Genomic DNA, 10282 nt, shown 5'->3' with positions numbered 1-10282 from the left:
TTTCAAATAGATGCAAGTAAAACACAGCAGAAAATAAATAAAGTCAAAGACTCAGCGGTCCTGTTGCTCTATTTTCACCTGTAAAGCAGGACAAGGGTAGGCGGAGGTTTACCCTGGTGCAGGTGTGCCGCGGTCAGTTGAAGAATCCGTGAGTTTCTCTGTGAGTTTCCCATTACGTCGTTGGGCACTCGGTGCTTGCTCGGAAGTTTAGGGGTTTTTTTCGCTGTAAAAAGAAGTTTTCTTCCCACGCACGATGGACGCTAATGTTTTTGTCACTTTTTATGGAATCAAACTCAAAGTAAGGTCAGTACTTCCACGCTTTAAACGCTGCACACTCATACTCTCTCCCACAATCGATATGTGATCCATTGTTGATCTGCACACAGCTGTTGTCACTAACGGTGCACTCGCTTACACATTCTCGCAAAAAATCACGGTTTTAGTAACGCAGCGTTCCTATGGGAAAGTAACGGTAATCTAATTACCGTTTTTGCAATAGTAATCCCTTTACTCGTTACTTGAAAAAGTAATCAGATTACAGTAATGCGTTACTGCCCATCTCTGGTATCTATTATATTATAGACAATAAATAAATAAATAAATAAATAAATGGACCAATCAAAGATTTTTGAGCCATATATTAAAGTGAATAGTCTGTTAAGCATAACTATCAATCTTACTAATATGTGTAAATAATTACTCATTATAATTACTCATCACATATGACTACTGTGGGCAATAATGAATTAATCTTCTGTTATATCAAACCTGACTCGACCATCAGTTTAGTTTTTCCAATAATAATCTTAAAATATATTCTCTGTTGTTGATCCATACTCCAAAGTACAATATATATATGTAATTCCTTCTTAAATTTTGGCAAATGTAATTCATAAACCGGCCATGAGATGGCACCAGCAGCCAGCCAGCTAACATGACCTGATAAACCAGCGGTAAGCTGACCTGAACACACAAAAATTTGTCATTAAACCTTGAACCTGAGGAGATCTATCCATGGAAAATAACCGAGAACAAAGTGCACTGCCTACTTCAAGCATAAAGGTGACTGCTCTTTCCTCACAGCTGTACAGAAAAGATTACACATTTACTCTTTTTCTACTTACTAATTATTTTTCACAGATTCAGATTTCTCTTAAATATAATTAGATGAAATAGATAAGATCTCCTTTATTTTTCTGCGTCACAGAAAAATCAGATATATCAAACAAAACTACTGTTGTAAAAAAATAGAAAACTAAAAGCTTAACTGAATATGAAAAATAAAGTAAAAGAAGTGAGCTAAAAGAACTACAATAAACACATTTTAGACGCAGTTTTAAATATAAAAACACAAGTTTATGGTCACTCTAATCATCTCCAAATACCACTTAGAGAATAGAATTACATCACGTGAAACAAAAAGGATACAAGATTTATATTTTACACTTTTATTTTTATTTATTTATTTTTTAAACATCTGGTATTTGTTTCAGCCCAGTGTCACACATTCACAACAGTTATCAGCAAGAATATGTCAGACAGCAAGCACATTAAATTAATGACACCCTTTATCTGCCTTTTAAATTTGCTTTACAGGTCCTGATAAAGGTGTAGCTCTTAAAGGGACAGTACACCCCAAAATCAAGTTGACCTCCTCTTCCTCTCTCCCACAGCTCTATTTAAACATATAGTTTTATTTTGGTCTGCTTTGCCCACATTTGGAAATATCAGCTGTAGAAAAGGGCCAGCTTTTCTCTTGAATATAATAGAATGAAATCATCTCGTGGTCCTCAAAGTGCCAAAAAAATATCTTGAAGAAAAAATAACTCAACAGCCACTTCTTATTCATGAAGCCGTGACTGCAAGGCTGCTTTAAAAACAGCTTTTTGTAAAAACAGTTTTCTTTATAATGAACAACACCCACCAAAAGAACATCACATGGACCTGTGATGAGGGTGTAAACATTAATACCATCCACCCTCAGCGGAGCTGCAAGTGTATGTGGAGTCTCGGGGAAATGTTTTTTTCACTTCCTGTAATTCTACAGAATGTACCCGGACAGTACTTTTTGACTTTGCCCATTAATGATTTTATGTGTTGACACCAACTACAAGAACCTATTTACCAAAACTATTAATAATGTTTAAACAGGAATACACTCTTTTCTGTAGACAACCCCTACAGAAGCTCTTCCTCTCACCCGTGGGGAATATGAAGGAGAATGAAAGAGTTAACCCTTTGATGAGCTGATGTCAGGACCCTGATGTTGGCTACCTGCACCCTTGTTTTGGTTGGTGGATGGAGAAAGTAGACAGAAAATAGTTCCTCCATAAAGCTTCCCAAAACAAGCTTTGTGGATTTATTTATCTATTTACTTTTTGTAGTTACATAATTTCTTAAAGAGACACTCCTGCAGTTTATCAAAGGTTAGGATTTTCTGATGCAAAAATCCAGAGGATCTGAATTTGGGGTTAACTGTCCTTTCTAATGTTGTAAATTTTGTTGAGCTTTTAAAGCAGGATTTTCAATGTAGTTGCTGTAGCATGCAACTGGATATAATACACAAGGTAATGGGATCAACCAGCTTTACAGTGACTAAGCACATTCAGAGATCTCCAGCCCGGATGACGTACTGTTTTGTGTCTCGTTAGTCTGGGCAGAATAGCGCAGGTGAGATAAGGCTGAGTTGGTTACGTTTAATGTTTCCCCAGGAGACCACAGGCATGTTTATGTGCTTTATTTTTCAAGGATTTTGAAAAGAGATCATTTAATATGAGCAGTACACGTTTAAAGCATGTGCCGTCTCACACGCTCTGTCTAGCGAGCACAAATATGACAGAGTATCCTGCCGTGGCCCAGTTTCAGCGCATGAAGTCAAAACAAACAGCTCCTCTGTTGTTAGGCAGAAGGCTGAGTGAGTAATGACCACACAGGATTTGTTAATCACCTGATAAGATCTTGCAACCAGACCAAGTGTATCTAGCCATCCCTGGAACACATACAGATGAGACCTGCTGCCAAACTAAGAGACAGGTGGAGGGAAACACCAGACAAGCAGCATCAGTTACACAATAAGAGCCCCAGAAGAATCAGTGGTCTTAGTGGACTGTAAGATGAGATATTATGAGAGCAGTCAAAGAAGTCTGCCTCAACAAAACCTTCCAACAAAACTAAAGTCACAAAAGATTTTAAGCTGCTTTTATTATATCTAATTTCTGACGCTGCACAGTTTTTATGACCCAGTGCCCACGGAGTTAATTTAGATAGTACTTCACATTAGGTACATAAATAAGTGCCCAGAGGAGCAGAGACTGTAACACAACATCAGGTTATATAATCATGGTTATGATGGAACATAATGTGCTGTGACAAACCTGTGATAGAGCTCAATGTGATGTGGTGTAATCAATTTTTATGTAACATGATGTCACATGACAGCACATACAGTATGGAAATATGTCGTTTGACAGGTGACATAATCTAATCTGGAGGCTACTTTACAATAAAATCATTAAACCTGTTTACAAATTGGTTAATAATTGTTTGGTAAAACATTTATGAGCATTGTGATTATCTGAAAGTTGCGACAGAAACAGAAAACAGCTGATGATCTGGAAACGTTTTGGATCGCTTCTGTAAAATTGTATCTGATTGTTTTAAAAAGGTATAAACAGGCAGGTCGAGTGGTGGCGGCGTGAATCATAAGACTGGGAACTCTTTAGTTTTGTTTGCTCTGGATTTTTACTGTATTTTACCAGCTCTTTGGCTCGCTTTAGTCACCAGAAATACTTGGTTGAGGTTTGGGAAAAGACTGTGGTTAAAGTTGGAAGTTTAAGTTAGAAGTGTTCCAAAGCATATGTCACAGCTTGAGCAGTAAAGGAAATTGTGCTGCACTGTTTCATGCCAAAGCTGTTAAAAGGTCCAAAGCTGGCACACTGGATGGCTATTTAAAGGCTGAACGCATGCAGAGAAGGAGGGCACCATTTCTGGTGTTTGTGCTGTGTTTTGCTCCATGAAACATTGTGCTGCAAGTCATCAGATCATCAGAGGAGTTAAATCCAAATCTCTAATTTTGTCTGGTCCAGGTGACTGACAGCAATTTTTCTATGGCCTGCTATAACATCATACTGACACTTGTCTTTGCTTCATGGCACTAATGCTTCCTCGTACCTTCAGCAAACTGACTAAATGTTTAAAAAAAGGGGAAATATTGCAGAAATTTAAATTTTAAAGCCATTTCAACTTGTTGTTTAGCATCTGTTTAATGAATATATTGCTCATTAGATGTGAACATTTTCAAAATAGACTTCTTCTTTACATTAAACAGAAGTGAAAAAGGTGGAGGTGTTTTTTCCAGGTTGTTATGCAATTATGAATTATAGGTTATTGTGCAATTGTTTTACTGGTCCTGCCCACCTGACACAAGTGTATGCTTCACAACACTGAGGCCCCGAGACCGAGGACAGGCTTGCTGGTGTTATTACAAAACAAGAATAGCTAAGCTATAACTCAGTATAGAAAGTGTTATGTCTGCTGATGTCAGGACAATTATTTTATTATTGCAACTAATATGAGTTTAAACTTTAATAGCTCAGATCTACATGTATCAGCTGTTTGTATTTTAAAGTGTTACCATAGTGTTACCAAATAACCCGGGGAGATCAGACCTCACATGCTCACACATGCTACACAGTCTTGATTGTTCCTGGCTGATTAACTGGAATCATTATGCTATATTTCCCTGTCATATAGGTCAGTGTCAACCCATCTAAGCTTAAAAAGTGCTCCATCTTTGAACTGGTGGCCCGGTGCAGAGACGTGGATCCCCTTTCACTTTGAGCATGGATCAAGTGAGGGGAGGGGGGATGTCAGCGATGAGCTCATTGTTGTGAGAGCCAAACAACAGCCTCCCCGGGGATAACACGAGCTCCCTCGAGGCTCTGATCACGGACAGAGGAAAGTGACGACGGTTTCTAGTGTTGATATAAACACCCGGCACTCGGGGGTTTACACGGCAATGTCAGTGACTCAAGCAGAGGTTACTGCTGAAGTTTGTTCGGGGAGACGTCGTTAACTTTCCTCTGGGAAATTTATAAAATGCCTGCAGTTGTCCTCAGAGCAATGCAACACTAAACATAATATTTGTCTCGTTCTCTTTGCACTGAAACCTCACCCTGTCAAAAAGACCTCAAAATGACACAAGAGGTCTTTACTATCTCAAATTAGCCTGACACTGGTTCACCATAATGATGATAATAGTACAAATGTAATTGATATAGCTGTTTTGAAAAGGTTTTGACAAAGAAACAAAAACAGGGACCTAAATGCAAACAGTAGGCCAGGCACTGAAAACAAAACAAGACAAAGTTAAAGTTGTGTTTTTCCCAAAAATGCAAAATACAAATTACAAGAACACTGAAAATGATGCACAAACTATTAAAAAAACAATAAAAAAAATGACAATAAAACATGCTACAACATAAAAAAAACAAACTGATAAGGATGTGTGTTTAAAAGTGCTTGGAAGGAAGTTACTGATACTGCATTACATCCTGAGATGGGATGAAAATGAAAATGATCTTAGACTCAAACAGTTTATCAACTACTATGCTGGACTCTATGCTGGGTGTGAGCTGGGGTGATGGCTCGAAATACTCATTAATATACCCATTTTATAATAGTTTCATTTATATTTCAACATCAGATTTTAAAGTCAGAAGAACTGAGAGTTCGAACATCTTGTTTAAAGTTAAAATTTTTAACAAGTTTTTAATAAAAATCTATTTCGTAATGTTCCCCATGTAGAAAACTGTTAAAGCTTTGTGTGAGAAAGAATGGATTACTTACTGGATGTGGTGTCAGAGAACGAGAACAGTGTCTCCAAACGACTTCTCAGGGTGGAAAAAAAAAGGCCAGCGTTTATCAGCTGATCTGAGATTTCTGGCAGTAACAGATGGGTGAACATAAGGAGAAGAACTGGAAAGAGACAGAGAGACTGTGGTGTATCAAACCCACAGTGATGGAGTTGGACACCTGCACCGCCACGGCTCCATCTTGCCAATGAAGTGTACTTCTCCATTGTTTAGAAGTGCACCAAAACGCAGAGAAACACAAACAGCCTGATATCAGATGGAGCTCTGTGGAACATTATCAGATCAGATGGGATAACATGGTTTTATGAGACGTGAGGGCTTCAAGCAGCTCGCGTGCTAATCTGATGAACTCTGGTGTATCCTTGAAACTTGCTGATGTCGATGACCAGGTGTGTGTGTGTGTGTGTGTGTGTGTGTGTGTGTGTGTGTCAGTATTAACTCTTGTAGCTGTGAGTTTGGAAGTCAGTCCTGGTTCAACAGACACCTCAGCCCGTCTTGTGACAGATTGCAGTCTGATAGTGTGTTCACTTTCAGCATGGACATTATGTAATGAGCACTTAAAGAGTCCTTAACAGACTCCCTAAAGACTGTGGTAAAGTCCAACAAAATACATGTCATACATTAGCCAACCAGGTTGCTCTGATGCACGCATACAGTAGAAGTTAACCACCGTGTCAGATGTGTGAGGTAACGTCAGCACTTTGGATTATTCTGTTAATGACGCTCTAATGTTGTGAAATTGTGCACACGCATTGCAGAATTTTCATACGTGCATAATAAATGTCTTTTGAAATGCTTTTTAGGGCGAAGTGCTGCATGTAGTTCGTCAACCTGTTTTCACCCCAGTGTATGAGTTAGTACCGCTTTGCCAAAGTCGCTGGGTGTGGCTAATTTACAAGCAAGGTGTCCATTGGCGTGCGTGCCCTGATGCACCGGGTTAGGGTCTAACTGAGGATGATTGGTCACTCAGTTTGTGAAAGAGCTGTGCTTCTTTTAGCCATAGTAGTCTTAGGTGTGTAACTCTAACTAGTGGGTGGAAGTGAAAGTAAAAATAAAAAATAAGTGGGGGAAACTATCACTCTAGAGGCAAAACCACAGAACAGGAAAACACACAACCGAGAGAGAGGACTTGACAAAGGACACTAGCAGACACACCTGGTGAAACAGAATCTAATGAGAGAGGGGAACCAAATGCAAACATATGTACACGAGACAAGATACTATCAAAATAAGACTGGGAGTAACAAACACCAAGACCAGGAATTAGACACATGAAGCTGACACAGACAAAAAGTTAAACAATGGGACATGACTGACTGGGAAAACAAGACTAACTTGACGCAACCAAATAGGAAAACCAGACAACCATGGGGACAGAAAGAGAAGCAGGACTACAAAGAAACTGAGGATATACAATATAATCTGAAACCAAAAACAAAGTCTGAGTCTAAATAAAGCGAAACAAAACAAGAAACAAAATTAATAAGATTCAAAACTATGCCACAATGGGTTTCTTATTATTACATTTAACATGTGTCTGCCGTGTGTACATATGTGTGTCTATTTTCTGCTTTTAACCTCGCGGTGTTTCCCTAACAGTTGTACAGCACATTAACTGACATTTGTTGTTTTGCGCTCTATTAATAAGCTCGACTTGACACGACCTGCCATGAGCCAGACAATCAACACCTGCTTCAGTGGACGGGATACAAATGAAGGAAATCTGACCTTCTGTATAAACACATTAACTCAGCGAGTGGCAATAATCAACCTACATTTGATTTCTGACCTGAAAACAATGCAGGAGCATTTCTTTGTCATTCATACTGTCCCTGTTTTGTTTTTTTAATTCTCAGCTTCTAAATGTTTTGATTATTTCCAGGTTTACGTGAAAATACGATGGATTTTTGATGCCTTTTTTGGACCTTGCTGAATTTAAGTCTGTCATTATTTAAATGATTTCAAATCTCCCCCAACCTCATATTCTGCCTCGTTGCTTCGGGAGAAATAAATCCATGAGTGAACAGACATGATGTGCTGCAGATGCACATTCCTCCACACTGTGTTGGTTCGACTTATTATAACAAGGATTTGGTTGGCTGACACTCGCAGGCACACATTTACGTGCTTATGCACACACACCAGGTCCATCTGTCCGACTCTGTTTGAGGTGAAACGGATGATGTAATGCTGTTGCTCTTCAGAAGCCTGACACCCCCCTCCTGCTCTCTTGTTTCATAAACCTGTCAGATTTCTCAGATTTCTTCCTGATACGCAGCAGCACTTTTTTTTCTCTCTGTATTGTTTTCTTTGTTTCCTTCTGTAATCTCTGTAAACTTACACCATGTTGGCATCAGACCGTGCTGCTCAGCTGAAAGGGGTTGTATTTCTCTCAATCTACAAGGAATCCTCTCCCTTATCAACACATGCAAAGTAAAAAATGTCCATGTTTAAAACACCTGTTTTAAACAAGCATTTCAGACACAGTGACACCTACCTGTTAATGCAACTAACGACATTAACAGGTAGGTGTCACTACCTGTTAATGCAGAAACCGCTACTGCTAACGACGCGTGTCTTTGTCAAAATCAAACAGTGGTTTGACATGTCAGTGCACGGGAGCAGTTTCCTTCTTGCCCAGTTACAACTTCACAGTTATTCAGACGTCAGAAAAAACTTATAGACGTGACAAAAGCTGATCTGAGCAGCCGCCTGTCCTCCTGCATCAATTATCTACTTAAACGCAGAAGACAAATTTTTCAAAGAAAAAAAATAGCCCACCATTTAGATCCAAAAGAATAAAAATGGTTCTCTTTTGGAGAAATTCATCAGTTATAAAGAGATTTTACTTGGAAAGGTCAGTCAAGAGACAAAGATGGTAATAAAATGTGCAGGAAACTTCCTGTTCAGCCTGTATGAATTCTGTGAATTCCTCTGGATAGTGGCTGACGATGTCCTCCCTGCTGTTACTGCAGTCTCTAACAGCTCTTTCCCTCCTCAGTACTCTCTCCATAACATTGGTAGCAAACAATCTAACTTCCATTAGATGAATGTATGAGCAAAGCCTGGTTTAAGCCTGCAGACCCGTTTAAAGTATCTTTGTGAAACCAGCCCCTGGACAAAAACAACCTAAAGCACAACACTGGGTGTCTGTTGTTTCGACACATAAACACATATTTCTGATTTACTGTGCATGGATGCAATCTGGAAAAGTTCTTAATGGAGCTTTTTGTTAATCTGAACAAACAAAACCAAACTGAAGAAGAAGACAATAATATGTTAAGAGAGGTTACAAATTTCATTGTGGCCACAGATTTAGTTTGAGGTATTTGATTGTGCACACTTTGAGAAAATAAGGTGCTTTATTCTACCTTTATGGTACCACAGCTTGTCACGGTGGCAGTTCTAACACACTGCTGTAGGACCTTTAATAGGGATCCTTGTTTTCACAGATGTGGTTTAAATCTGTACCTACAGGTGGACCTCGAGAACAAAGGAAGGTTTGAAGTCAGATGCTGTGCACCACCACGCTAAAGACAGATACAGACTGAAACTTGTCAAAATGTATCAGATGCTGTTTATTTGGCTTTTATAATCAATAAACCTAAAAATGTAAGATTTAAATTTTACAAAATGCATTTTTCCATTTTACTTATATTATACTCGGTCCTGATATTAATCCTAAAATGTACAAAAATGACAAAATATGTATGAAATATGAAACATATATGTGTACGCAGGTGTATCAGGTGCAGTACTCATCCCGAGGGAGATATTTGTCAGATCTCTGGTTTCATATTGTGAAGAACCTCAGGTTTACTCTCTGAAATTGGATTTGCAGAGTTTAGCTTGGAAAAAGAAAAGCTTTTCACTTTTAGCTTTTTTAAATAACCTTGAGAAGGTGATTCATGCTTTTATCACCTCCAGATTAGATTACTGCAGTTCTTTATACATCAGACTGGGCGAGGCACTTTTATCCCTTTTATGCACTCGCTCCAAAATGCTGCTTGTAAACAGACTCCTGACGAGTGGATGGAAACATTTCACCCATGCTGGCATCGTTACACTGGCTACCTGTACAGTTCATGATTTGTTTATTCACTTATAAGTTCTTGTATTGGCTTGCCACTAAGGCTCTATTAGACGGGTTATAGTTTTATACCCCACGCTGAATGCTTGGGGCGGTTGACTGGCAGCTGTTAGTACTTTAAGACACCAGACAGGCTCTTCCTGCTGATTGGTCTGTCGCAGCTCTGAGGCAGCCTCACCCTCTGGTTCATGTGCCTCACAGTTTTCAAATCTAAACTAAGAACTAATCTTTTCAGTTTGAGTCTGTTTTAATTATACTTGTAATGATGTAATGTTGTCTTCCTAATTTTACTGACTGCTGTCGAGCAGTCTGATGGTGG

The sequence above is a fragment of the Mchenga conophoros genome, linkage group LG14, assembly GCF_057382185.1.
Source record: "Mchenga conophoros isolate Kocher_MC1m ecotype Shallow Benthic linkage group LG14, M_conophoros_male_GT1.1, whole genome shotgun sequence".
In the NCBI taxonomy this organism is placed as follows: domain Eukaryota; kingdom Metazoa; phylum Chordata; class Actinopteri; order Cichliformes; family Cichlidae; genus Mchenga; species Mchenga conophoros.
The sequence above is the reverse complement of the archived record's forward strand: the minus strand, read 5'-3'. Positions refer to the sequence as shown.